At 52.6% G+C, this 24,254-nt stretch overlaps 1 protein-coding gene across 5 annotated transcripts in view; it reads left to right on the top strand.

The window, feature by feature from the left end:
• MAP4 (microtubule associated protein 4) overlaps positions 1 to 24,254 on the top strand; it is a 150,969-nt gene that overhangs the window by 62,846 nt on the left and 63,869 nt on the right. The gene's annotated exons all lie outside the window — the stretch shown is intronic.

The raw sequence follows: 24,254 nt of genomic DNA, 5'->3' as shown, positions 1-24,254 counted from the left end.
GCAGGGCTGGGAGCAGGAGCTCAGTGGGGCTCTGGGGTCCTGCTGGGGGAGCAGCTCTCTGCCCACCCACCTCCACAGGACAGGGTCAGGGAGGGCTTAGCCAAACCAACAGCACGTTCAGAACCAAAAATTCAGGGGTAATTTGCAATTTGCAACTCTTGATTGCAGGATATTTGCCTAGAGTTCAAAGGAAAAATGCATTTAAAACTAAAACCCAACCAAATTTCTGGAAATAAATCCATCAGGGATGGTTGATGTGGATGTGCCTGCTGCCCAAGATGCTGTCCATGCCCGTGCTGGCAGCTGAGAGGCTCCCTGGGGAAGTGTCCCTGCTGGATCTGGTGCTTCCCCTGGCTGGGCTGTGCCTCCAGCCAGCCTGATGGCACTTCTGTCCCCAGCAGTGTCACAGAAACACTGTGAGCAGTGCCAGCTGTGCTCCTGGGCTGCTGCTGGCCTGGGCCTGGGTGGTGACAGGGAACAGCCCTGCAGGTGACAGGGACTGCAGGTGACAGGTGACAGGTGACAGGGTGACAGCCCTGCAGGTGACAGGTGACAGGGAACAGCCCTGCAGGTGACAGGGACTGCAGGTGACAGGTGACAGCCCCAGCCCCAGCCCCGTGGCAGAGCTGTGTGTCCCCTGGCAGGTGTCCTGCTGCCCTGTGAGGTGCTGGGTGTGGTGCAGAGCTGCTCCGTGCTGATGTTTACTAATCACTTGCGCTTTCTCGCCCCTTTCCCCATCCCCTTTCCCTCTCCTACTTCTTCTCCTCTCTTCTATTTTCTCCTCCTAGAAGCCTAGACTGTCTCCTAACACTGGGGCTGCCACTGACACGAGGCCAGTGTCCTTTTCTACCTGCCATTACACTCCTAAACTCTGCAGCATTTTACAGAGCTCTTGCTTTACCTCCTTGGACTTGGCTGTAGAAGAAGCAAAGGGTGGCTCCGTCCTGCTCCTCCTCCCTGTGCTCTGCAGTGCTTGTTGAAACCTTCCTCTGTCTGTGTAAGCACAAAGGTGCACCCTGCTTTGGAACTGCGCTGTGCCTCTGGTTTGAAATCACCACCACAGCTCCAGTTTTTGGTTTGATCACCTTTAAATTTAATTTCTCTCTGTTTTCATGGTGCTGGATAAGAGAAGGTTTGAGATTTCCAGTTGTGCTTCCATAGTGGATGGGTCCACCATGACTGCAGCTCCCTTCCCTTGTCCCCACACTCCCCACAGCCTTTTAGAGTACCTGCCTTGCTCCTTCTGCTTTGGAACCCTCTCACACGAGGTTCTGGTCTGTAATAATGTTGTTTTCTTGGGGGCGTTCACATAATTTCAGCGCTTTGTAGAATTGAGAAGCAGATCAGGGAAAACCAGGTGTCCTGAGGTGCAGGTGGATCAGCTCTGGTGTCTGAGGGGTGCATTTTGGGGTCCCAGCCCTTGCCATAGCTGGGAGTATGAAGGAAAGCAGCCAACCCCAAATTCCTGCCTCAGGGAGTGGCTTTGGTGTCACACTCCTTCCCAAAAACCCCAGAAATAAGGAAGGAAATTGCCTTTTTTAACTTCACACCCTTGGCTTGCTGTGGGCAATGAGTCCTTGGATGGAATTTACCTGCCATGAGAAATAATCTGTCCCTGCTAAACTCAGGGAAACAAAAGCACTGAGTTGTGATACTGTGCTGAAATAATCCTGACGATTTCCAGCAGCACCAGCAGGAACAGGCCTGGTTTAACCTAAACCAGAGCTCCAGGAGCCTGTCCAGTGGCATTCCCACTGCCCCACAGAGCTGCAAAGCTTTCCAAAGACAAAGTGCTCATTTTTCCATCAGTAGATGAAACAAAGCATGAAAGGAGGAGACAATTAGAGAGGGAAATCAGAGTTTGACCTGAGGCAGGCCCAGCCTGGCTTTGGGAGGTGAGGGGCTGCTCTGGGTGAGGAGAATCCCGTGCTGTAGCTCAGGGTGCTTGGCCTGCCACACCTGATGGAAGGATTTAGCTGAACCCAACTGCCCAAAGCAAGAGCTGAGAGCTTCACTGGGCTAAAATGGCATTTCCCTGTTGTGAGGGGAGTGCCTGGCACCCCCTGGTACCCCCTGGTACCCCCATCCTGCTGCAGCAGGGTTTGGGTGCAATGGGCAGTGCCAGGGCAGTGCCAGGGCCGTGCCAGGGCCCGCAGAGCAGCTCTGGGCAGCTCCCCCAGGCCAGGCAGCCTTGCTGTGCTGTTTGTCCCCAGTGGGGCTCACATGGCCCGGCTGGGTGGCAGTGCCAGCGCTGAGTCACAGCCTGGCCCTGCTCTGAGGCAGGAGCTGGCATGTGCTGCCCACTCTGGTGCCAGGTCACCCCGTGTGCCCCCCGAGGAGCTGCCAGCCCTGTGGTGCCAGTGACCCCGGGGTTTGTGCTCCTGGTGCTCATTGCTGTTCCTGGGGACACTCCAGGCCCTGGAGCCCCGCTCTGGGCTCTCCCTCCCACCCGTGGATTTCACAGCATTGTTCAGGCTGGGAATGACCTGAGATCAGCTCCAACCTGTGAGTCCCTCCTGGTGTGCTTTCCTTTTTCCTTTGGCTTTTTGGTGTCTGTGGCCATAAAAGGAGATTCTTGCCTTCTTGGCTTTCTTTTCAAAGACATTTTCATAGCTTTTTTTTTTTTTTTTTAATGTGATTTTGAAGCAAGGCAGCATCACTTTAACTTGGCTCCTCAAAATTGTTCTTTCTCACCTTTTGCCTTAAGTGGGCTTAACTCTTGTGCCCTAGAAGTAGACAATAAATAATATAAGACTGGTGTCTGAGGGGTGCATTTTGGGGTCCCAGCCCATGCCATAACTGGGAGTATGAAGGAAAGCAGCCAGCCCCAAATTCCTGCCTTAGGGAGTGGCTTTGGTGTCACACTCCTTCCCAAAAGCTGTAGAAGTAAGGAAGGAAATTTCAGATGGAAATATGAAATATGGAAGGTTTCAGGTACCTGAATATGACACTTTTCCCACTCCCACAGATGTTTTACTTTATTGAAAGGCAACAGTGCTTTAAAGCCTTGGCTGGAGGGACTTGTAGCCAGGGTGAGGTGGGCAGAGGAGTTTGGGAGCAGCTGCCCATCCTGGCACCCCCGTGGGTGGGATGGGGCTGGGCAGGGCAGGGGCAGCTCCTCCAGCCAGGGTTTGGCTGTGCCTGCTGCAAACATGGATCACCCATCCCATGCCACCCCATGTTTGTGCCCTGTTCGTTTGTAGTGCCGTGGGGTCACTGGTGGGCAGGGGGGCTGCACAGGGGGGCTGTGCTGAGGGGCTGGGTGATGTTCCTGCAGCATTACCCCCAATGGGTGTGCTGGGGTGGGATCCCAGGGGATGTAGGGAATGGGGCTCTGTGCAGTTTCTGTCCCTGCTGGAAACACCCCAGTGTCCCAGTGGGGGCAGCCTGGGGGTGTCCTGTGCAGCCCCAGGAGAGTTCTCTGCTCACAGCTGGGGCTGTGCTGTGCCCTAACCCCTGTGCTTGCTCACCCGTGTGTTGTCACTGCTGCTGAGTCGCTCGTTGCAATGCTCTGTATGATGTGAAGCTGTAACTGCTGTGCAATAAATGTCCCTAATAAACATCTCTGACTAACCCCTCCCGAGTGGTTCTGTGCTGGGAGTGTCTGGGGTCCTGCTGCCAGCCCGGGAATGAGTCCTGCAGGGAATGTGCTGGGGCTGTGCTCTGGTGGCACTGCTGCAACGGGACATGGCTGCAGCTGGCAGGGCTTGGGAACCTGTCCCTCAAAGCCAGGCATGTTGTGCAGAGTGTCCCACACCACGTCCTTGTCCCCAGAGTGAGGGACAGGGATTTCCTGGGGGATGAGGAAGGGGCTGGGTGGTCACACTCAGCTGTGGTCACTGGCTCGGTGTCAGTGCAGAGCAGTGACAGGAGGGACACTCAGGGGTGGCACCAGCACTGTCCAACCTCCCTGGCACTGGGGCTGGGGCATCCTGGGCACTCTGCTGGTGACACCAAGCTCGGGGTGCTGGTGACACCGAGCTCTGGGTGCTGGTGACAGCTCTGGGTGCTGGTGACGCCGAGCTCTGGGTTATGGTGACAGCTCTGGGTGCTGGTGACACCAAGCTCTTGATGATGGTGACACTGAGCTCTGGGTGCTGTCCCAGCTGCAGGGAGGGGATGGATGTGGCACCCACAGGGACCTGGCTGATGCCTCAGGAAGCTCCCTGGACAGTGCTCAAGGAATAAAGCAGGGATTGATTAAAAGGCCTTCAAAGGATGCACCTTGGGCAGTACAAGAGCCTGCCTGAGCCTACACCCAAGATGGACTCCGAGTTGTTGTCATATTTTTATAAGTTTTGGTCCATTTACATATTGGGGTTAATTGTCCAATTCCAGCTCCAGGTTATGCAGCCCCATCCTCCCAGTTTGCTCTCCTCAATTCACTGTTGTTTGCACTTTTTGGGCCTGAAGCTGGAATGGTATCCTTGCTTCTGGGGCTGGAAAGGGATTGTTTTGTCCAATTAAACTGTGAGGAGAACTTACTAACACTTTATATGAAGTGCAGAGTATAATAATAATAATAATAATAATAATAATAATAATAATAATAATAATAATAATAATAATAATAATAATAATAATGCATATACTAATATAGACAGATAGACAGAATCTGGAAAATATGGAAACTGGAACTTAAGGCATGAAGAGATGGGGCTGTGCCAACCTCAGGCCAAGGGCAAAGTTCTGCACCTGGGCTGGGACAATCCCAAGCACAAATCCAGCCTGGGAATGAAGGGATGGAGAACACTGAGGACAGAGATTTGTGGGAGAAAAGCATTAAAACCCCCTCCCAGCCCAAACAACCCAACAAAAGCATCCCAAAACCTGTTTATTCTGTGTAGCATTTTGTGAATAGGACAGCTACTGGTGTGTTCTTCTAATCAGAACTGTTCTGCTGGCTTTCCTCCTTTACCTGCCTGTGCATTTCCCTCTTGGTGCAAGTTTTTGCTTACAGAGGCTTTTATCCTTCCTGGCTTCAGGCAGAGCTCTGCAGGCTCCTCACAGGGGGCTGCATCCCCGTGCTCACAGCTGGGGACTTCACCTTTCCCTGGCTGCAGGCTAAAAACAGCAGCCAAGTGAATAATTGAGCAGCTTTGCTGAGTTCCTGTGGCTCAGAGCTCTGTGAGAGCCTCGCTGAGCTTTGGGGGCTTGTTCTGGGGGAAGGGGATGTGGCAGCTGGGGGCACAGAGCCCATCCCAGCCATGTGGAGCCTCCCCAGCTCTTCAGGGGCACTGGGGGATGAGGGTTTTTCCTGCAAGTCCTGCTGCTCTTTCAGATGAGGAATTTGTGGCTTCCTGCGGCTCAGGAGCTGAGCAGCTGCACAATCTCAGCTCCTGAGCTGCTGCTGAGACTTTCAGAGAGCACAAAGACATTTCCCAGGTGCTGGAGTGCTGATAAACACTGGGAGTAACACACAGAGCAGCTGTGGCTGCCCCTGCATGCCTGGCAGTGCCCAAGGCCAGGCTGGACAGGACTTGGATCACCCTGGGACCATGGGGGGGCTCAGGATCCTTTCCAACCCAAACCATCCTGGGATTGTGGCACCTGTGGTGTCAGGATGTGGAGAAGCAGCTCTGGGATGAGGGTGCAGGAGCTGGGGTTTCTCAGGAAGCCAGCACTGCTGTCCCAGTGTCACTGTGTCCCCACAGGGCTGTGAGTGCTGGAGCTGCTGCAGCCTGGAATGCCCTGGGGGCTCCTCTGGGGGCTCCAAGGAAAAGCAGGGACCTTTTCTGCCTACAAAACGCTGATTTCATGCTGGCTCTCTCTCAGATGGTGCTTCCCCACCAATCTGCTGCTTGGATTTTCTTTTTTTTTTGTTTCAGCCTTGGCTTCTGAGGTGGGATGTCCCTGGCTTGGCTCATTGAATGGGAAATTAAAAGGATTATAATGAAGTCATACATATGTCGAGAAGTCTATTAAAAGCTTAACAGGGAGGCTTAGAGAGGTTTAAAAACTGGGAATACAAACCCTTTCTGTTTTGCAGCGTGCTCAGGAGTTGTTCTAGCAAGGATCTGACAGCTGGGTGAATTAATGGGGTCCTCCAAGGCTTGAATTGCCTCAGCAAGTAGCTGGGAGTTAAAATATTCAAGCCATGAACTTTGGAGCTTGTAGCTTGGGTTTAATGTGCTGTTAGTGCACTAAAGCCCCTTGTCTGGGGAGGGGCTGCAGAGCTGGGCAGGCTGGCACCTCCTGGAAAATGTGAACCCTTTTCTCTGCCCAGCCTTTGAGCTCGTCAGCCTTCACTCTAAATTGACCTGTCATTTCTCTGAATGTGTTCCTGTGGAACTGGAATGTTTCTGGGCACATCGTGAGGCCGCTTTTTAAACTCTTGGTGTTTTCAGGAGGGTTTGAGGCAGGTAGGAGAGACAGATACAAGGAGGGCTGGCTGACCCTCACTGCTCCTCTTCCAGAGCCCTGCTCTTACCCTGCACTTACCCAATTTGCCTTTAATTTGTCTCTCTGGACTTCACTGCAGCTTAAAAGATGCTTTTTCCCCCCTCCTTCTTCAGTGCTTAAAACAATATCATGTTTATTCCCTTGCTTATTCCAGTAGCTCGTGAGGAGTCTTTGCATGGATCCTTCAGATTAAATAGGAAATTTCAATGAGGGGCTTGTCAAAGGAAAATAAACAGCAGCACTGTAAAAGGCACAGAAATTAAGCTTAGTCTAAACCCTTTATCATCACCTTTTTGCTAGGTGGGGTTTGTGGTTTGGCTTCACAATGGGAGTTAATCTCTGCCTTTGATCACTTGGGTAAATATTGAAATATTTGTCTTGGAGCTGTCAGGATGAGCCTGGATCAGCTCCTGGGCTGACAGCACAAAGAGCAGGGATGAGCTCTGCAGGGCTTCAGCCATCTCCATCCCATCTGCATCTGCAGGGCTTCAGCCATCTCCATCCCACCTCCATTTGCAGGGCTTCAGCCATTTCCATCCCCATCCCCATCTGCAGGGCTTCACCATCTCCACCTCCATCTGCAGGGCTTCAGCCACCTCCTTCTCCATGGCTTCAGCCATCCCCATCTGCAGGGCTTCAGCCATGTCCACCTGCAGGGCTTGAGCTACCTCCATCTGCATCTGCAGGGCTTCATCCGTCCCCATCCCCATGGCTTCATCCATCTCCATGGCTCCATCCATCCCCATGGCTTCGTCCATCCCCATGGCTTCATCCATCCCTCCCAGCAGGGCTGGAGGGGGTCTGGGAGCTGCTGGCTCCCATTCCCAGCAGGAGCTCCATCAGAAGCTGTGCAGCAGCACCTGCAGCAAGGTGTGGCTGGGCCTGCAGTCTGCTCCCCTCCCTCCCAGCAGGCTCTCCCTTTCCAGCTTCTCTCCCCACCTTTCACTCCTGCTGCAGCGCTGGGGTTCTGCTGGTAAGAAGGGATTTGGTGGGGTTTATCCTGCTTACAAAACCCGGGGAGAGTCGTGTGCTGGGGTGGCTTTGCGAGGTCGTGTGACCCGGGCTAAATCCAACCTGGGATAGGAAACTTCCCTAATCCTGCCTCTGCTCGTGGCTCCCTCGCAGGCCTGAGCTCTTTAATCTTCTTCCACTTCAGTCCCATCACTGCAAATAGGGTAAGGCTGATTATATTGTGCATTTTATCTTTTCTAGCTGCACCCCAGCTGTTGTTATCGAGCGTTCTCGTTTCGGGGTGGGTTGGCACCGGGGTAATCTTGGATTAATGGGGCCTTTTTTTTTTTTGGAAAAAGGAAATTTTATGGTTAAGGAACGTGTTGGTTACTGTGAAGCTACTCAGGAGCTCTTTGGTGGTTGGGCTGAGAGCAGATCTACATCTTGGAGCATATCTACACCTTGGAGCAAGGGCAGCAAAGGGAAGCTCAGCAATGCTGAGCAAGGCTGTGGTGCCTCCTCATTAAACCCCACAGAGCTGCTCTCCCTGGAGAGAGCTTTGGACAACTTCAGCTCTCTCAGTCCTGCATGAGCAAGTCCCTGAAATATAAATTACATGGATCCTCAGCAGCAATCTCCCCTCTCTGCTGCTGTTTTGGTGCAATTTCTGCAGCTGGTTTCCAGCTCTGACCCATGAAATACTGAGCACACCTTGTGTGCACTTGGTGTGTCTGAAACACTCTGGCTTTTGGCAAGTGTGGCATAAAACCTTCCTGAATTCCTGCTGAGTGTCAGAGCAGGAAAGCTTTGCTGCTTTCTGGAGTTACAAAACTGAAATAATGTGTGAGAGATGCTCAGGATCCTCATCCTCTCCCAGCCCAGGGAGCTGTGCCTGCTCCTTTGGAACATTTTCCTCTCCTGTGGGATAAAGCTGCAAGGCAGGCTCAGTGTACCCTTGGGAATGGTGGCAGATGCTGGGTTGGATGCTTTTTCTAAGTGCGTGCTCCTGATTTTCCATTTGGGGGTAAAAGCTGAGCTCAGCAAGGCAGAACTGCTCCCTCCTCACCTGCAGCTGCTGCTGCCCGAGGTGGGGTTGGCATTTCTGTGTGGTGGAGGATGAGGCTGTTCCCATAAAGCTGTCCCTTCCTTTGGCAGCAGGGAGGCAGGAGGAGCCCCTTCCTGGGGGTGCCCAGGCAGGGTCCCTGCTTCCCTTGGCAGTAATCAGTGGCTGCTAAATAGTGCAGGGTTAACAGCTCCCCTGGGAACAGTCCTGCAGCTTCTGGCTGTGGCTGCTTCTGGGGACAATTGATGCTGGAGGCACCTCTGGAATTAGAAGTGACTTGGCAAGGCACAGAAGTGACAGGAGACTGCAGGACACGAGCAAAGCACAGTTCACCACCCCCAAAAAAATATCTGGGAGGGATGTTTGATTCTGTTCTGTCACATAACTTAGGATGCTGTTTAACCTTCTTCTTTGCAGTGAGAGCACACTGCATCTGACTGAATTGTGGAGTTGTTGAGGTTGGAAAAGAGCTCCAAGGTCATGGAGCCCCAGCTGTGCCCAAATTGTCCCCAGCCCAGAGCTCTGAGTGCCATGTACAGGTGGCACCTGCAGGGATGGGCACTCCAAACATCCCTGGGCAGCCCCTGCCAAGGCCTGAGCCCCCTTTCCATGGGGAAATTCCTGCTGTGCCCACCCTGAGCCTGCCCTGAGCCCCCTTTCCATGGGGAAATTCCTGATGTGTCCACCCTGAGCCCCCTTTCCATGGGGAAATTACTGCTGTGTCCACCCTGAGCCCCCTTTCCATGGGGAAATTCCTGCTGTGCCCACCCTGAGCTGCCCTGGCCCAGCCTGGGGCCATTTCCCCTCGTCCTGTCCCTGTCCCCAGCCTGACCCCCCTGGCTGTCCCCTCCTGCACAGGTTTGATCTGTCCCTTCTCAAAGAGAATTTCCTGTGGCTCTCTGACAAACTCAGCCTGTGCAGGGCCAGGATGAGCCTTGTGGGTCCCTTCCAGCTCAGGATATTCTGTAATTCTGTGAAGTTGGGTTTTCCATGCCCCCAGTTTGATCTGGCTTCCTGAAAACCCAGCCTGGCCAAACTCAGTGTCTTCCCCTGTTCTGCCTGAACTCCTGGGGTTCAGCAGTGACTTGGGTTTCAGAGGGTTGGGAGTTCCCTCAGAGATGTCCGAAGGACTGGAAAACAATTCTGCATTTATTGGGGCCCAGCTTTTTGTGCTTCCAAGTGGAATCTGCCAAGAGAAATCATAAAATCAGAATATTCTGGACTGGGAGGGAGAACCAGGGATCATCCAACTGCAGGCAGGTTCTGGTCACTGGGCAGCAGTGTCTGATCTGATCTCCAGCACACACAGGTGACAGCAACTGGGCTGCTCAGCTGAGTCTGAGATGTGCAGGTTGGATATTTTATCTGAGAAAAGATACTTTTATCGTCATTTCATCAGAGGTTTTGGGTTTCTAGGATTAAAAATGAAAACATTAAGCAAGGGTTGTTTTGGATCCTCGATCCTCACACTCTAATAACTGGTTATGTTCCTCCAGGAAGAGAATTCCCCTTTTGACATTGCCTTGCCACTTGTCACTTAGCCAACTCTTTATTTACCTTTGTGTCATTTCCTTGTGTCTCCACTTTCCCTAACATTTCCCCTGGCTACAGATAAAAATACTTTTGCTTTCAGCTTTGTCAAGCCTTCCATGCTCTGCCTGGAAAAGCTGTGATGTTCCATCTCCTACATTAACACTCTCCTGCTTCCCAGTGATGCAAACAGCTCTTTCTAAATGTCACTCATGGGCAGTTTTGCAAGATTTTAGGGGCTCTGTGTCTCAATTTTACAACCAAAATTAATGATTTTGCTTTAAAAAAAAATCTGCAATTTCGTGTGCGTCACTGGAAGTTGCAGGTAGTTTTTGGCAGCTCTGAATTCTACCAAAGACAATCTCAGATTCAGTAGGAATGGGAATCTGATAATCATGGAGAGATCCAAATTAGAGTTGCCCCATTTTGTAGCTGAGAGTTGAGGAAGATGAGATTTACCTGGCTTGACTTTCGGTTAAAAATACATAAATATATGTATAAATGAGCTGATGAGAGGTTTCAGCTGGCAGTTGTATTTCCTCTGGTGATTTTGGAATTGCTGCTCACACAGGTCACATCAGATTTTTACATTCTGAATCTTGTGCTACTTTTCTGTATCAGGGGTGACTGCAGTCCTGCTAAAATCAGGTTTCAGCATTAAACCTCTGTGAATTGGAGACAACCAGAAGTTCAGCAGGGCCTGGAGGGGCTCCAGGAGAGCTGGAAGGGACTGGGGACCAGGGATGGAGGGACAGGAGCCGGGGAATGGCTCCCAGTGCCAGATGGGATATTGGGAAGGAATTCCTGGCTGGGAGGATGGTGAGGGGCTGGGATGGGATTCCCAGAGCAGCTGTGGCTGCCCCTGGATCCCTGAAGTGCCCAAGGCCAGGCTGGACAGGCTTGGGGCACCCTGGGACAGTGGAGGTGTCCCTGCCCAGGTGGCACAGGATGATCCTGAAGGTCCCTCCACACCCAAACCATTCAGGGGTTTGTTCTCATCTGTTTGATGCTGAATTCCAGTCTGAAGCCATACCCCCAGAGGGACCTGGAGGGCAGGAACTGAGGGCTTTGTCCCTTGTTGGTGTCTCTGGAGTCACCCCCAGTTGCCCTGTGCCAGCCCCGTCCTGCAGCCTGTCCCTGTGCCAGCGGTGTCGGTGGCACCGTCTCGTCCCCCCGGGCACGGGGCTAGCTCTGAAGGTGACACTGTGTGTGCTGTGCTGTGCTGTCCCCAAGCCCAGGGGACACGTCTGGGCTGGCTGGGCCCTGCAGGGTGAGCAGGGCTGGGAGCAGCTCCCAGAAGCCTGGAAATGTCCTCCGGTGTCAGCGTCAAACGCGGCGCCGCCCGCGCTGTCAGCTCCATCTGGGTGAGACAGTTCAGGCCCAGAGCACGGATCTGGGCAAGAATTCCCTTTGCTTTTCCTTCCATCCCATGCCCGTGGTGGCCAGGTGGGAGATCCCATGGAACAGCCCTGCTCTGAGGTGAGCTGCTCCCTCACGTGCCAGGTTGAGTCTCTCAGGGCTTGTCCACAGGAATGAAAACATTTTATTTCCTAGGTTTTCAGAGGAAAATCAAATTGACAGGGTTTGTTTGAAAACATCAGAAACTCCTTAGTGAGGAATTAAAGAATTCCTAGAAAACTGGCTGCCTCTCTGCAGGGCTGTAAATTAGAATGATTTCAAAAGAGCACAGACAGCGTGTCATCTTCCTCATTCTCAAGCAGAAGCTGCCTGAATAAACAGTAATAGAATTGTAGATTCTTCTGGTATTATGTAAATGGCTTCATGCTTTGATGTCCCTCGTGTCATTAGTTTGACACTAGCTGGAATTAATGGCCATAAAACTCTATTACAAATGTGGCAGAGAGATTTCTCCTGACTGCCTGTGATTCCTCCTGTGAGCTCGCTGCCTGTGCCACGGGATTGGGGAAGCTGAAAGTAGGTCAGGGTGATGTGTGTGAGCAGGGATGCTGGAATCACAGCCACAAACAAACAGCACTCACTGCTGAAGGGAAATCTGCTATTTTAAGCCCTTATTTCCATTATCACCATCTCATTCTGCACAACAAGCGTGTGGGGGGGTGTTGGGGCCGTGCACCCACAGATGGGATCCAGGAAGGAGGAGAGAAAATACAAATGAGTGTATGGAGATATATGTGTGTGTGTATGTGTGTGTTTCAAGGGTGACAGTAAATACTGTCACTTCTGAATGGCTCCTCTCCATCTCGTGTGAGGCAGAGTGAAAGTGCCAAAATATGTAGGTCAAGAGAAATGAAGTATTTTGCATCCAAGCAGCAATCAAGTGGTGGAATTCCAGGCTGGATACACTGGTACCGTGTGGTGGAACGTGGGACAGGATTATGAGGATGATTTCCAGAGTTCCCACACTCCTGAAATATTTATAATTCATTCCTCATCCTCAGAGGGGCTCCCTCACTGACAGCTCTTGGGGACAAGTGTGGGCTCCCAGCCTGAGCTGAGGAGTTGGGATGTTCTGAGCCTGGAGAAGGGTTAATCATGGGGCTTCCCTTGGGACAGCTGCCTGAGGAAAGCTGGGAAACAAGGAATGTGATAGGATTGGCTGTTTTCAGAACATGAGCAAGAGGGAGAAAAGGACAATAAATTCAAACTCACCCTGGCAGTCAGGGATGGCAGGAGTTAAACCTGTTGGGAAGGTGAAGTGCTAAAAAACTAATGGAGGGAAGTGATTTGTATGGGGAGGAAAGGCACTCACAGACCATCTCCAAGGAGGCTGTGGCAAATGCTTTTAAGAGCCTGGAAAAAAAGGAGGAAATTAATAAAAATGGAAGAGAGGACTTAGAGCTGGGGAGATTTAAGGACTGCCCAGATTGTGGTGCACAGTGATTTACAAGCACTGAAGTGCACGAGTCAAAGGAAGAGGATTTCCAGTTTATTAGAGATAAGAGAAGGGTTGAAGAAAGCTGTTAAATGGAGATGGAGGGGAAAGTGATGCACAGGAGGCTGCAGGGTTCAGCCCTCAGCCTGCTTTAGTTCTGGTTGTTATCATTTGATAAGGATTAGAGCACAGGCTCCATCCAGGCCAGGGAGCAGCACCCAGGGCAGCTCAGGGGTGGGGATGGGTGTTCCAGCTGATGGACAGGGCAGGCACCACCCAGATGTGTGAAGGATTATTAATTGGTAACCTAGTTCATTAACAGATATCAGGACAAGTGCTGACACAGCCAGAAAGGGCCAGCTGGGGGGATGAAAGTGTGAGGGGGCAGCAGATGAGGTGTAGCTACAGCCTGGTGCAGTGAGGATGTTTTCTTCATGTGTTTTATCTACTGTAAGTTTTGAGAAGAGTCAGAGTTTTGTGCCCTCCTCAGCCTGAGGAGCAGCTCCTGCAAAGTGCTGTTAGTGGGTCAAGTGAGTGCTGTGTGGACCTTGTTCTTCCTCGTGGTTTGTAAATATTGACTCTCCAAGGAGCACACTTGGAGCTCGTGATCCCCAGCAGAGTCTGTAAGTGCTGCTTTTTCTGCTTTTTGTTTTCTTCCCTGGCTGCATTTAAAAGAGGAGAATGCAGGTCCTGGCTGGTGCCAGGGGAGGATCTGGGGTTTGCAGCAGCAGCACAGGGAGCAGGGGCCGTGCCCTGCTGGGTGATGGCTGTGGGAGTGGGCACTGCCCCAGCTGCTCCTGCCAGCTGTGCCAGGCAGGGCAATCGCTGTGGGACGTGGGGAACGTGTGCTGCCTGCTGAGCCCTGGGAGGGCAGCTCAGGTACCCAGTTCCACTGGGAGAGCAGGGCTGGGCTGCTCTCAGTGCTGGGGCCCAGCAGCAGGAGAGGTCCTGGCCTGCCTCGGGATCAGGAGTGCTTTGTGCTCAGCTGAAGAGAAACCTGCAGCTCTGCTCTATGGTAAATGTGCTTGGGTCTCACAAGGATAAAGCTTAGGGGAGGTTCAGGTACCAGATCATCATCAGTGGGAAGGAAGGGATATTTTCTTTTTGGAATTTTGCTGGCTATTTATTCCTCAAGTATTTTTTTTTTTAATTTCACTCTGTGGCTCTTGGGTTTCTTGGGAGCAGGAGACACTTTGCAAGTGCCAGTCCTGTGTGCAGACTGGCAGCAGATGGTGGTTTGGCTGCTCTTCTGTGTTTGTGGTGTCCTGAACCCTCTGCAGGTGTTGGCACCGGCCCAGGCTGCAGCTCAGGATTCCCTGAACTGGGTCTGGTCCCAGCCCAAAATCTCAGCTGGGCTGGAGGGTATCCCTGGGCCTCCTGTGAGCAAGAGCAGAGCCAGAGTCATGGGATGGTGTGGGAAGGGACCTCACAGGGTTCCATTCCTGCCATGGCAGGGACACCTCCCACTGTCCCAGGCTGCTCCAAGCCCTTCCAGCCTGGCCTTGGGCACTGCCAGGGCTTGGAATCCACAGCTGCTCTGGGCACCCTGGGCCTGTCCCCTGCTCCTGAGCCCCAGGGAGTCACCACACACCTGGGAGGGACCAGAGCACAGTGTCCAGCTCACAGCTGCTCCTGCTCACCTTCCAAATCCTTGGGTTCCCTGGCTGGGCCTGCTGAGTCTCTGGTGATGTTTGCTCATCCCTCCCCCTTCTCCAGAGCCTCAGAGGAGATCTGTGTCCCTGTCCTAGAGGCTGCTTCAGTTTTCCTGGGGGAAAGGAACTTCAGACCTGCCTGCCTTGAAAGCCCTGCAGGATGACAATCCCTGTGTCCTTGTGTGAAAGGTCTGAGCAATCCCAGCAGTGACCTTTGAGCAGGAGTCCTTGTGCTGCTCCCTCTGTGCTGTGTCCTTGTGCAGGGCTGCTGCTCTCAGTCCTGCCCCTCCTGAGCCTGGCTTAGCCTGGAGCCTGGGCAGGCTCCTCAGGGCTGAGATCTGCCCCACTGAGGAGTGAGGCTGGAACTGGAGCCCAGGGAGCTCCTCAGGGCTGAGATCTGCCCCACTGAGGAGTGAGGCTGGAACTGGAGCCCAGGGAGCTCCTCAGGGCTGAGATCTGCCCCACTGAGGAGTGAGGCTGGAACTGGAGCCCAGGCAGGCTCCTCAGGGCTGAGATCTGCCCCAGCTCTGCCCCACTGAGGTGTGAGGCTGGAACTGGAGCCCAGGGAGCTCCTCAGGGCTGAGATCTGCCCCAGCTCTGCCCCATTGAGGAATGAATCTAGAACTGGAGCCCAGGGAGGCTCCTCAGGGCTGAAATCTGCCCCAGCTCTGCCCCACTGAGGTGTGAGGCTGGAACTGGAGCCCAGGGAGGCTCCTCAGGCTGAGATCTGCTCCAGCTCTGCCCCAGTGACAACTGAGGCTGGAACTGGAGCCCAGGGAGGCTCAGGGAGCTCCTCAGGGCTGAGATCTGCCCCACCAAGGAGTGAATCTGGAACTGGAGCCCAGGGAGGCTCCTCAGGCTGAGATCTGCTCCAGCTGTGCCCCAGTGACAAGTGAGGCTGGAACTGGAGCCCAGGCAGGCTCCTCAGGGCTGAGATCTGCCCCAGCTCTGCCCCACCAAGGAGTGAGGCTGGAACTGGAGCCCAGGGAGGCTCCTCAGGGCTGAGATCTGCCCCAGCTCTGCCCCACTGAGGAGTGAGGCTGGAACTGGAGCCCAGGCAGGCTCAGGGAGGCTCCTCAGGCTGAGATCTGCCCCAGCTCTGCCCCACCAAGGAGTGAGGCTGGAACTGGAGCCCAGGCAGGCTCAGGGAGGCTCCTCAGGGCTGAGATCTGCCCCAGCTCTGCCCCACTGAGGAGTGAATCTAGAACTGGAGCCCAGGCAGGTTCAGGGAGCTCCTCAGGCTGAGATCTGCCCCAGCTCTGCCCCATTGAGGAGTGAGGCTGGAACTGGAGCCCAGGCAGGCTCCTCAGGGCTGAGATCTGCCCCAGCTCTGCCCCACCAAGGAGTGAGGCTGGAACTGGAGCCCAGGCAGGCTCCTCAGGGCTGAGATCTGCTCCAGCCTGTGCCCCATTGAGGAGTGAATCTGGAACTGGAGCCCAGGCAGGCTCCTCAGGGCTGAGATCTGCCCCAGCTCTGCCCCACCAAGGAGTGAATCTGGAACTGGAGCCCAGGCAGGCTCCTCAGGCTGAGATCTGCCCCAGCTCTGCCCCACTGAGGAGTGAATCTAGAACTGGAGCCCAGGCAGGCTCCTCAGGCTGAGATCTGCCCCAGCTCTGCCCCACCAAGGAGCTGAGGCTGGAACTGGAGCCCAGGGAGCTCCTCAGGGCTGAGATCTGCCCCAGCTCTGCCCCACCAAGGAGTGAGGCTGGAACTGGAGCCCAGGCAGGCTCCTCAGGCTGAGATCTGCTCCAGCTCTGCCCCACTGAGGAGTGAATCTGGAACTGGAGCCCAGGGAGGCTCCTCAGGCTGAGATCTGCCCCAGCTCTGCCCCACCAAGGAGTGAGGCTGGAACTGGAGCCCAGGGAGGCTCAGGGAGGCTCCTCAGGCTGAGATCTGCCCCAGCTCTGCCCCACCAAGGAGTGAGGCTGGAACTGGAGCCCAGGGAGCTCCTCAGGGCTGACATCTGCCCCAGCTCTGCCCCACTAAGGAGTGAGGCTGGAACTGGAGCCCAGGCAGGCTCAGGGAGGCTCCTCAGGCTGAGATCTGCCCCAGCTCTGCCCCACCAAGGAGCTGAGGCTGGAACTGGAGCGTTCCCTGAGTCAGGCTGGAGCAGTGTAAATTTGGAAACAGCCCTTTCAGGGGAAATTGCCGTTCCCTGCTCAGAGGGAGGGCTGACAGCACTGCGGGTCACAGCTCTGCAAACTGCACTGTCACTGCTCCATGGTGCCAGCACAGGGACACTGCCCTGCCTGGCTGGCTCCAGGGAGGGGCTGCCGTCCCCCAAACCTCCCTGGGGCTCCTGCCAGGCTGCTCTGGGACCCAGGAGCTGCTGTAGGGCATGGAAGCAGCACAGCTCGGTGGGAGAGCTGATGGAAGCTCAGGTGACCCTTATTTTACACCGAGGTTTTGTCACATCACTCCCAGCCCTGTGTGCTCGTGGCTCTGGGATCTCCTGCTCAGGAGCTGTGGCCAGGCTGGCACAGGGAGGAAGAGGATGCTCCAGCTGGTGCCACAGCTCAGCCTGGAGAAAAGGGGGCTCAGGGGGGACCTTGTGGTCCTCCAGAACTCCCTGACAGGAGGGGACAGATGGGGGGGGTCGGGCTGTGCTCCAGGGCACAGGGACAGGAGGAGAGGGAACGGCCTCAGGCTGGGCCAGGGCAGGCTCGGGGTGGACAGCAGCAGGAATTTCCCCATGGAAAGGGGGCTCAGGGTGGGTACAACAGGAATTTCCCCATGGAAAGGGGGCTCAGGATTTGGCAGGAGCTGCCCAGGGATGTTTGCAGTGCCCATCCATGCAGGTGTCACCTGGATGTGGCACTCAGAGCTCTGGGTGGCAAGGTGGGCATTGGGCACAGAGTGGACTGAATGATCGTGGAGAGCTTTTCCATTCTGGATGATTGCAGGGTTCTGGGATCTCTGGGCCTCTCCCTGTGCCAGCACAGTGGGGTCTGGACAGGCCTCCTGTGCCCACTCCTCACTATGATCCCTTTGCCTCAGAATTGAGTTTATTTCAGCTTCACACGTTTCGGGCAGGGCAGCCTGGGCAGGGTGCCCCAGACCTTCCTCATCAGCTCTGGGGCAGGATGCAAGGCCAGGGAATGGGGCAGGGGCTCAGCTGCCTCTGCCCTGGCACTGCTGCCCTGGCATTGCTGCCCTGGGCTTTCCACAGGAGATGAGATGGTCTCTGCACAATCTGCATCTCGTCCTGGGCCTGCTGAACAGCTCTGGGGGGTTTTGCCTGGCTGTGGATGGAAATATTCCCTGCCTGCAGAAGGCTCCTGGCTTTAGGAAGGAACCCCAAGTGAAACTGAAGTGTCTCAGTTGTGCCACTTGGCTGAGAAAAACCAAACAAAAAGTCCAAGCTGGGGCACTTGCACTGTCCCAGGTGCTCCAAGCCCCAATGTCCAACCTGGCCTGGGACACTTCAGGGACCCAGGGACAGCCACAGCTGCTCTGGGAATTTTGTGCCAGCCAGGAATTCCCAATTCCCAGTCTCCCATCCATCCCTGCCCTCTGGCAGTGGGAGCCATTCCCTGTGTCCTGTCCCTCCATGCCTTGTCCCCAGTCCCTCTCCAGCTCCCAACACCTGGAGTATTTCCAGTGTGGTGTAAATAAGTCTTTAGTGAGCCTTTTGTTTAAAAACAGAGCTTTGGGTGCCTTTGTTGTTACCAGATGAGTCTTTGTTATTAACAGAGGTTATTACCAGATGAATCTGTTATCAACAGTGTTATTACCAGATGAATCTGTTATTAACAGTGTTATTACCAGGTGAGTCTGTGCAGGCTGGCTCCTGGGGAGGTGGGAGCTGGGCTGTCCCATGGTGCAGGGCACTGAGGAGTAAATGTGAGCAGTGCTGAGGATTCCCCACTCCCTGGTGTTCCCAGTGGGGAGCAGGAGCAGCAGGACAATCAGGCAGCAGTTAGAGCAGAGCTGGGAGCTCTCTGCACCTCTCTGCTTCCACCCCCCAGTCCATGACAAAGCAATTGCTGCCAAAATTCCCTCTGGGAAGGAGAAGTAAGGAAGGGAAAAAAGCTGGACAAGAAACTGTAGCAACTGCATTATTTTTCCTTGTAGATTTTTTTTTTTACAAGGCAGAACATGAACCTTGTGTTGAACTTTCAAGTTACTGACTTTGCATCTCTGAAGTTTGGAGATAGTGGTTCTGACAGTTGTAGGCACGGGGCCCTTTTAGCATTCAGGGTTATGTAACCTCGTGGAATTTCAGAGGGAAGGCAGCAAAACCCTTCTGGAACTGTCAGCACCCTCTGAAATGCCCTGCAGTTCCTTGAGGGCCTTGCATAGACTCCTGATCATCTTCTTCCCATCCAGCTCAGTGGTGGAATTTAATTTACTTCTCATTGCAGGGACTTGAGAGTGCCCGGGCAAGGGGGAGTGGGTTCCCAGTGCCAGAGGGCAGGGATGGATGGGATACTGGGGAGGAATTCCTGCCTGAGAGGCTGGCATGGGATTCCAAGAGCAGCTGGGGCTGCCCCTGCATCCCTGGCAGTGTCCCAGGCCAGGCTGGACAGGGCTGGGAGCAGCCTGGGACAGTGGGAATGGAATGAGATGATCTTTAAGTCCCTTCCAGCCCAAACCATTCTGATATTCTATGAAATTAAAGTATTTTGTGTAATCTCAGCCAGCACTAGCTCCTGGGAGTTAAACTTTCCTCTCCTGCAAGGACAGAAATGTGTTTTCCCCAAAAAGCTGGGTGTGAGGAGCCTGTGGGGGCTCAGCAGGCTGGAGGAAGCTCTGCCAAGCCCAGCAGCTTTGCCCAGAGCAGGGAAAGCAGACTGTGCCCTGTGCCCAGCTGGGCTGGAGCTGCCCAGGGCTGGACACTGCACAGCCTCTCTGGCCAACCTGCCCCGTGTCCAGTCCCCTCAGAATTCAGTTTTCAGTGGAATTGCTGCCCTTCACTTTGACAGGAGCAAAGGGAGGCGGTAACCAGCTCTGACAGCTCTGCTCTGGGTGAGCTGTGCTCCATCAGGGCTGCCAGCTCAGTGGTTTAGACATTCATTAAATGCAAAAACTTCTTGGAATCTTGAGGTCTTATTCCCTTGGATAAAAATGCACGGCTCCCTTTGGGTGGCTGGGTGACATCTTTTCCCATGTAGCTCCTGTCTGTGCTTATCCCTTCGATTTGGGATTAGTGAAGCTTGTCTGCAAAACTCACTCACGGGGATTTTCATACCCTTCACTCTGAACTGAGCTAGACAATATTTTATTTTACAAAATGATGAGACTGATCATAAAGCATTGAGGGGGTATTCCTGCAGGATACTCCATGTTAACTCTAAAGCCAGCAGGCACAAAGAGAGCCTGAGCTTCTTGGGGAGGTACCCTGTGACCTTTCAGGGGAAACTTTTGCCTCCTTTACCCTAAATGATGTCTGGAAATAATGTCGTGGGCAAGGGAAGGAGACCCTGGAATGTCTTGGCTGCCTGTTTGGGGTTTTACCTGATGTTCCAGGTGGATCCCATCATGTACAACACCACTGGGCAGCAGATTGAAGGGGTGTGTGCCTGAAAATCAGACAAGACGTGCAGGCAAGGTTCTCATAAATCCCTCAGGTGGGAATCAGAAGCTGCTCCTGGTAATAAATGTCCTGAGCATGGACAGTTCCTGGCACCAAGTGCTCCCAAAACAGCCTAAATCCCGTGTGGAACCCCTACAGCATCCAGTGTGGGGAAGGAAAGGCTCCAGAGACACTTTGGACTCTAAAAGGGCTCCAGGAGAGCTGGAGAGGGACTGGGGACAAGGATGGAGGGACAGGACACAGGGAATGGCTCCCAGTGCCAGAGGGCAGGGATGGATGGGAGACTGGGAATTGGGAATTCCCGGCTGGGATGGAATTCCCAGAGCAGCTGGGGCTGCCCCTGGATCCCTGGCAGTGCCCAGGGCCAGGCTGGACACTGGGGCTGGGCACACACTGGGGCAGTGGGAGGTGTCCCTGCCATGGCAGGGGTGGCACTGGAGGGGCTCTGAGGTCCCTTCCAGCCCAAACCATTCCATGACTGATTCTGGAGCTCCTTTTTGAGGCTGCAGATCCCACACCCTGCAGAGGGGGATGTGAATTGATTTATCAATGTGAATTGATAAAACTGCTGCTCTTTGGGGACTCCAGCAAGGCCAACTGTGCCTCCCCATGCCAGGGTGATCTGGGCAAATTCCCTTTGGGATCCTCTGCAGGAATGGAGCTCCCAGGCCTCCCTCTCCCTGTGTTCCCTGCTGGCTGCTGGCAGGGCCCTCTCCTGGCTGCTCACTCAGTAATTTTGAAGCTCCTTAACCCCGAGCTGGAGGTCTGGCCAGTGACCTGCCAAGATTAGCATCTCCTGCAGGGAAAAGGCTTTAGAGGGTAATCCTGTGCTCAGAGAGCCCTGGCTGGACATTCCCTGGGGTGTCCTGTGTGCCAGCAGCTCCAGGAGCGTGTCCTGCCCCAGCTCCCAGCTCCCAGCCTGGGCACAGGGGTGGGTGGCCACGGGGGCACTTCTGCCTGGATTAGCTGTGAATTGGGTGCTGTGACCGAGCTGACCTGTGCAGAGAGATGATCAAACAAACAATTCCACGCTGTCAGCAGCCCTGCTAAATGTTCCACCCTCATCCTGCCCTGGGAGCAGTGCACAGAAGGTGCTTCTTGCATGGGATCCTTGTTTTTCCTCTCAGAAGCAAGTTTGCTTTGTAAGTATGTTGTTAATGGTCTTTTTTCCTTTAAGCAAGACTTTGTAAGCTCTAATCCTACATTGGTTTATATTATCAGGGCTCGTAACCGGATTTTCAGCTATCAGCCAGCTTTAATACTTGCTAAAATTGCTTTACAGGTCTGTGGGATCTGTCAGATTTGCATTTTGTGTGGAGTGCATTATCTGCTGCCATGCACATCCACGGGCACTGGCAGCACTGGGCCTTGGAGGAGTTTGGCTTCTCCTTTGTGTTGTTTTGTGATGTTTGTTGGTAGGTCAGAGGCAGAAGGTGTGTTTGGGGAGCTTGGGTGTGGAACTGAAAAATCCTCTTTTCCCAGTCCTTGGGAAATCTGAGATCACATTTTGTGTTCCAGGTTTGATAAGGGGAAACTGAATATTGGGATGGGGATGACAGATAAGCTGGAAGCGTCCACCTTAAGGCACATAACTTGGGAAACATTGTGGGAATAGCAGAAGGGGTTTGCTGGTGGTGGCTGTGCTGCAGAAATCTTTGCTGTGCTGGCTCTGGCAGGGGCAGCTGGGTCCTGGCTGGCCCAGGGAAGGGGTGGCTGCTCCAGCCTTGTCCCTGTGGCTGCCCTGCTCTGCTCTCCCTGCTCCAGAGCTGCCTGCATCCCTCCTTGCACCGGCATTCCTGCTGGGAAGCACTGCCTGGTTTGGGTTTTTCATTTGCATCTGTTGTGAAAATATTGTGTGAAGAATATTCCAGTCTTGGGTTTGGATTCGGAAGGATTTGGCAGAGGCAGCTCCCAACTGCTCCTGATGCAGCTTGCAGCCGGCTCTGGGGCTTTGCTGCAGCTCATGGCTTGCAAACACTGACGGAGTTTTCCTCAACTTGGTTCCATCTGATGGCAAATGGAAATATTTCCCATCCCAATTCCTTTTGTCTCCTGCTGCTCCCTCCTTCTCCAGCCCCAGGTGTGGTTCCCCTCTGTATTGAAAGGCATGAGCACAACCTGGCACTAAACCCCCCCAAAGTGGAGGGGTTTATTCACGTTTACCTTTCTGACCCTAATTTTATGTTCTTCCCTGTGAAATCTTGCATCATGGCAATATGCCAATGTATTTTCAGTGCTAACAAATTGATTTGTTGCAAATATTCAGAGTTCAAGCAGTGGATGCTCTCCATCAGCCTCAGTGTGGGTCCAACCCAGCACTCTGTTAATGTCATAATATCATCATATCATCTTTGAGGAAGTTTTGGAATGTTTTAACTGCTCCCAGGCTCTTCCTCACACTGTCAAGGACTTTTAGTGTCTTCTATTTTTTTTTTTTGCTTTAAATAGTTTTATAGACACACAAATGACAGGCTCCTGTCTAGAGGAATTTACAGTGGAATCTAATTAAATCCCTTGCTGCTCTGTACACCACAAATAATGGTAAATAATAATAATGTCTCTTGACACATTGCAGTGGCACTTTGTCTCCAAAGCACTTTGCAAAGCTAAATAAAATAATACCAAAATTACATTATATTATCAAATAAAATATTAATAAAATATTTTTCTCCTGAATAATCAGGCTTTTAGCTGCTGCAGGCTCGGACAGCGTTGCCCAGGCTGGGTTTGGTTTTCCATGGGACACACGGTGGGTTGTTGTCCCCCGTGTCCCTCTGTCCTTTGTCAGCGGAGGCAGAGGTGGTGTCACCCTGCCTGGGAACTGCTGAGGGCCCTGCTGAGGTCAGCCATGGCAAATGGAGCCACTGAGCAGAATGAGAGCTCTGAGCTCTGGCAGCAAAGCAGCGTGCCCGTGCCAGGCCCTGCTGCTGGGGGCTGCACGGGGGGGCAGCAGCTCCAGAGATGCCCAGGGATGGATGGATCAGGGCAGGGCTGCAGGGGATGGATGGGATGGATGAATCAGGGTTCTCCTGGAGACAAGAGGTGGGAGTGTTGTGATCCCTGAAATTCCCCTTTCATTCCCAGTCTGGCTTTCTCAGCGTGTGTAAGTGTAAAAATCCATTTTATTTGTGTTTTCTTGGACCAGCATCTCTCTAGGATCTGTCCTGCCCCTGGCAGCTCCTGCTGGGGACACCCAGGTGGGAATGTTGGGACAGGGGCAGGCAGAGCTCGTGTCCTCCTCCTGCCCAGGGTGGCACTGGGGACACGGTCCCAGCACCTTGGTGCCCTTCCCTCCATGTGACCCTCGGAGGGACCCGAACCCTGGGAAGCTCCTGCCTGGCCCGGGATCGGCTGGGAACGGGGACACACCGGGGATGTCACACACACAGGGAGTGTCACACACAGTGTCACACACACAGTGAGTGTCACATGGCCCTGGCTCACAGGGCCACACCCTGGGGACACGGCAGCACTCAGAGCTCCAGAGCCTGACTGGAAGTAATATTTACATTAATTGTATTAGTCGTTACACATATGCATTTATATTTTTATATATGTATATATGTGTGTGTGTATATAAATAAAATATGTATAGAATAATATACAATACATAATTTACATATATTTATAAAAATAGAAATATTATATAGTATACATTATATAAGATAATGTAATATATAATATAAACCACATGAAAAGATATGAACTATACATTATAAAATATATATTATAATATGTAGAATGATGTGCATGGAAACATATAAAATATATTACGAAGTACCTATAATGTATATATAATATATGATATATAAAATGTATATGCTATATATTTATATATTATATTTATTTATAACATATATAACATAAATTATCTAATAGATTATATTATTATAGAAATGTATTATAATTTTAATGATTGCTTGAATTATTATTAATTTATTATTTAAATAATTATTAACTATATATATTATTAATTTTATTATTAATTAGAAGTAATACTTAATATTTACCTCTAATCAGAGGTTTGGACATGTTTCAAACTCCAAGGAATCTCTTCCTGCTTTTCTAAACCCAGACTGTCTGAGCAAATTATTGAAGCCACCTGATGATTTGTACTGGTGACCTTTCCTTGTTTTGTGATGTAAAACAAACCCCAAGCCCCACAAAAGCCATTTTTCATCTTATTCTCTCTCAATAACATTATTATTATTGCTATCATCATAATAATCATCATCATCATCATCATCGTCATTATTAGAGCTGAGT

The sequence above is a fragment of the Ammospiza caudacuta genome, chromosome 1 (assembly GCF_027887145.1).
Source record: "Ammospiza caudacuta isolate bAmmCau1 chromosome 1, bAmmCau1.pri, whole genome shotgun sequence".
In the NCBI taxonomy this organism is placed as follows: domain Eukaryota; kingdom Metazoa; phylum Chordata; class Aves; order Passeriformes; family Passerellidae; genus Ammospiza; species Ammospiza caudacuta.
The sequence above is the reverse complement of the archived record's forward strand: the minus strand, read 5'-3'. Positions and strand labels throughout refer to the sequence as shown.